This window comes from Delphinus delphis, chromosome 16 (assembly GCF_949987515.2).
Source record: "Delphinus delphis chromosome 16, mDelDel1.2, whole genome shotgun sequence".
In the NCBI taxonomy this organism is placed as follows: Eukaryota; Metazoa; Chordata; class Mammalia; order Artiodactyla; family Delphinidae; genus Delphinus; species Delphinus delphis.
Genome location: NC_082698.1, coordinates 85216429 through 85221797, shown reverse-complemented (window position 1 = coordinate 85221797; position 5369 = coordinate 85216429).

Sequence of the window (5369 nt, the reverse complement as noted above, 5' to 3'; positions counted from 1 at the left end):
AAGCAGAGGACAGAAAATGGGATTGGCTAGACTTGGATCATCCACCCATCTTCCAGGTGGGTGGAATGTGGGGTCAGCCCTCTGAAACTGTTTGGACTGGAGGCAGGTGAGCTGTAGTTCCCACAGGAAAGCTGATGTGTTGCACTTGGACATGAGGACAGATTCTGCCTCAGTGAAAACAGCAGATTCCTTATCAGTGATGGCCTGATGCACAGCACAGAATCTGAAGCACAAGGTAGGAAAGTATTCATGTAGGGTCAGGGCTGCAACCACCCACCTGGGGCTCTTACTATCCTCTCACGAGAGCAAGAAGTTCTTTCATTTGCTGAAAAGCAAGGTTGAGGACGGTGGTAAACTCAAGGATCCTGTCATGGCTGTCAGGTCCTTGCATCTCAGACACTGGCCCAGAATAGCACATGTGCTCTAGGAAGACACACGGACCTCATTCTTTTTTTTTTTTCTTTCGGACCTCATTCTTGTTCCTGGGAGGTGGTCACTCAGGATTCATGCCTGCTCCCTGGTCATGTTACTCACTGTCCTCGAAGAACAACGTTGCTCATTTTCCAGTCTCTTCTCTCTCCTGTACAAAGAGCAGAGACCAAAGGCTAGGGAGGTAAGGAAACTCTTGCTCAGTGAAGAACTGGGAGGCTCAAGGATTATTCAATACCACAGAATTCATAGTCGACAGACTTTTCAAAGTCCACCTGGGTGTGCTTGGCTCTCCAATGCCACACAGCTCCTGGGAAACCACAAGTTGGGAGGCCCAGTTGCCCCCATATCTTTGATGCTTAATAAGTATAAATGTCAAAATTTATAACAACTAGAAGACCAAAGGATTGCAGGGCCATGATCTGCCACATGGTTCTTGTTGCAGGACCACACTCAACATTTTGAGGTTCATTACCTGTCTTGGCAGACTAAGAGGCTCTGAGGGAGGAGACACTTTTCTCAACCACAGGGATGTTGGTAATGGAAACATCCTTAGGGGCTGTATATGAAGCTTAGGTGTAATTGGTCATGAGGGCTTGACAGGGCTTAGGCTGCCTGAACTGGAGAAACGATGGGTGCTTAGCTTGATGGTCAGAGGTCAAGGGTTATACTGTCTGAGATTTCATTTTCTTTTGATGCCTGCTCAAATGGGACAAAGGATCTATCAAGTCCCAGGAGGGCCCAGCAGCCCTTAAGAAGGCAGCACCTGAGGGCCAGCTGGTCACTGCGCACAGTCCTATATAAATCCACACATGTCTTCTGAGTGCCCTTGTGTCAGAACTGTGCTGGAACCTGGGACTGCCCAGGCAGAGTGGGGCAAGCACCACAATTTTCAGGTGGGAGGAAGGGCAGAGGGAAACACTGTGTGACTTCAGATGCCCTCCACAACCCTTGATTGAGGCAGAGTTGTATTTGAAACAGTCAGAGACAAGGACACACATTTCATTCTTCTCTTAGAGCCCAGGACAGGGAGGGGATGGTGGGGCAGAAAAACAATGATACAACTCACCTACGTGACTCAGGTGTGACCCTGGGAAAATCCTGTCCATCCTGGAGGCCTCAGGGAGATGGAGAAGGGAGAAGGAGAATGAGGGCAGGTTACACTTAAACCTAACTGTAACCCTAATCCTAACCTATAACCCTCATTTCCTAACCTATAACTCTACACCTAACAATCTTAACCTGGGAATCTAGACCTTCCATCCCGACACCCCAGCTCTAATCCCTGACCCTGACCCTTAAACCATCACCCTGACTCCCCAATGCTGAACCATAACCCTGATTATAACCCTAAACCCTGACAATGGCTCTAACCACAGACTGAAACCCTAGCAAAGTGGACACCAAGTGAAGACTCTATAATCCCTCAAATTAAACAAGGAAATAAGTCTTCAAGACCTTGCATTTAGCAGTCAATTCTTAAATCTGACACCAAAGAACAAGCATTAAAGAAAAAGTTGATACACAGTATTTCCTCAAAGTTAAAAACTTTATCACATCAAAAATGCTATCTGGAAAGTGAAAAGACAGCCCACAGAATGGAAGAAAGTATTTTCACACTATGCATCTAATAAGAGTCTGTTATCCAGAACATATCAGGAAACTCATCAACAAAACCATAAAGAACTCAATTTTTTTCCTTTATTTTATTTTTATTGGCTGGGCCATGCAGCATGCAGGATCCAAGTTCCCTGACCAGGGATCAAACATGCATCCCCTGCAGTGGAAGTGTGGAGTACTAACAACTGGACCACCAGAGAATTCCAAGAACTCAATTTTTTAAATGCACAAAGGACATGACCAGACTCTTCTCCAGGCAAGACATAAAAATGGTCAACAAGGACATGAAAAGAGGTAAAACATCAGTAGTGCTGATGGAAATGCAGACTAGTACCAAAATGCAATACCCTTTCAAACACACTAGAATTCTTATAGTCAAGAAAAATTAGGAGAGACCTTCAAGATGGTGGGGGAGTAAGATGTAGATATCACCTTCCTCTCCACATACATCAGAAATACATCTACATGTGGAACAATTCCTACAGAACACCTACTGAATGCTGGCAGAAGATCTCAGACTTCCCAAAAGATATATATATATTTTTCCTTTTTCTCTTTTTGTGAGTGTGTATGTGTACGCTTCTTTGTGTGATTTTGTTTGTACAGCTTTGCTTTTACCATTTGTCCTAGGGTTCTGTCTGCCCATTTTTCGTTTTTCTTTTCTTTTTCTTAGTATAATTGTTAGTGCTTGCTATCATTGGTGGATTTGTTTTTTGGATTGGTTGCTCTCTTATTTCTTTCTTTCTTTTCTATTTATTACTTAATTTTTTAAATTTTTAATAATTTTTTCATCTTTTATTTTAATAACTGAATTTTACTTTATTTTTTCTTTTTTTTTTTCTCTCCCTTTTAGTCTGAGCCATGCGGCTGACAGGGTCTGGATGCTCTGGCCGCTTGTCAGGCCTGAGCATGTGAGGTGGGAGAGAAAAGATCAGGATATTGGTCCACCAGAGACCTCCCAGCTCCATGTAATATCAAATGGTGAAAGCTCTCCCAGAGATCTCCACTTCAATGGTAAGACCCAGCTCCATTCAATGAGCAGCAAGCGACAGTGCTGGACACCATATGCCAAACAACTAGCAAGACAGGAACACAACCCCACCCATTATAAGAGAGGTTGCCTAAAATCATAATATGGTCACACACCCCAAAACACACCACAAGACGTGATCCTGCCCAACAGAAAACAGGATCAAGACTCATCCACCAGAACACAGGCACCAGTCCCCTCCACCAGGAAGCCTAAAAAACCCACTGAACCAACCTTAGCCACTGCAGGCAGACACCAAAAACAACAGGAAGTACAAACCTGCAGGCTGCCAAAAGGAGAGCACAAACACAGTAAGTTAAGCAAAATGAGAAGACAGAGAAACACACAATAGATGAACGAGCAACATAAAACCCCACAATACCAAACAAATGAAGTGAAAATAGCCAGCCTACCTGGAAAAAAATTGATAGTAAAGATGATCCAAAATCTTGTAAATAGAGTGGAGAAAATACAAGAAAATTTAACACGGACCTAGAAGAACTAAAGAGCAAACAAACAATGATGAACAACAAAATAAATGAAATTAAAAATTTTCTAGAGGAATCAATAGTAGAATAACTGAGGCAGAAGAACAGATAAGTGACATGGAAGATAAAATAGTGGAAATAACTACCATAGAGCAGAATAAAGAAAAAAGAATGAAAAGAATTGAGGACAGTCTCAGAGACCTCTGGGACAACATTAAACGCACCAACATTCGAATTATAGGGTTCCCAGAAGAAGAAGAGAAAACAAAGGGATTGAGAATATATTTAAGGGATTGTAGTTGAAAACTTCACTAATATGGGAAAGAAAATTGTTAATCAAGTCCAGGAAGGGCAGAGAGTCCCATACAGGATAAATCCAAGGAGAAACATGCCAAAACACATATCAGTCAAACTATCAAAAATTAAATGCAGAGAAAAAGTATTAAAAGAAGCAAGGGAAAAACAACAAATAACATAAAAGGGAATTACAATAAGGTTAACATCTGATCGTTCAGCAGAAACTCTGCAAACCAGAAGGGAGTGGCAGGACATATTGAAAGTGATAAAAGGGAAAAACCTACAACAAAGATTACTCTACACAGAAAGGATCTCATTCAGATTTGATGGAGAAATTAAAACCTTTACAGATAAGAAACTTAAGAGAATTCAGCACCACCAAACCAGCTTTACAACAAATGCTAAAGGAACTTCTCTAGGCAGGAAAAACAAGAGAAGGAAAAGATATACAATAACAAACCCAAAATAATTAAGAAATGGTAATAGGAACATACATATCGATAACTCCCTTAAATGTATGGATTAAATGCTCCAACCAAAAGACATAGACTGGCTGAATGGATAAAAAAACAAGATCCATATATATGCTGTCTACAAGAGACCCACTTCAGACCTAGGAACACATAAGGACTGAACGTAAGGGGATGGAGAAAGATATTCCATGCAAATGTAAATCAAAAGAAAACTGTAGTAGCAATTCTCATATCAGACAAAATAGACGTTAAAACAAAGACTATGATAAGAGACAAAGAAGAACACTAAATAATGATTAAGGGATCAATCCAAGAAGAAGATATAACAATTGTAAATATTTATGAACCCAATATAGGAGCACCTCAATACATAAGGCAAATGCTAATAGCCATAAAAGGGGAAATCAACAGTAACACAATGGGAGTAGAGGACATTAACACCCCATTTTTACCAATGGACAGATCATGCAAAACTAAAATAAATAATGAAACACAAGCTTTAAATGATACATTATACAAGACGGACTTAATTGATATTTATAGGACATTCCATCCTCAAACAACAGAATGTAATTTCTTCTCAAGTGCTCATGGAATATTCTCCAGGATAGATCATATCCTGGGTCACAAGTCAAGCCTTGGTAAATTTAAGAAAAGTGAAATCATATCAAGTATACTTTCCAGCAACAAAGCTATGAAACTAGATATCAATTACAGGACAAAATCTTTAAAATATACAAACACATGGTGGCTAAACAATACAGTACTAAATAACCAAGAGATCACTGAAGATATCAAAGAGGAAATGAAAAAAATACCTAGAAACAAGTGACGATGAAAACACAACAACCCAAAACCTATGGGATACAACAAAAGCAGTTCTAAGAGGGAAGTTTATAGCAATACAATCCTACATCAAGAGACAAGAACATCCTCAAATAAACAACCTAAACTTACACCGAAAGCAATTAGAAAATGATGAACAAAAAAACCCCCAAAGTTAGCAGAAGAAAACAAATCATAAAGATGAGA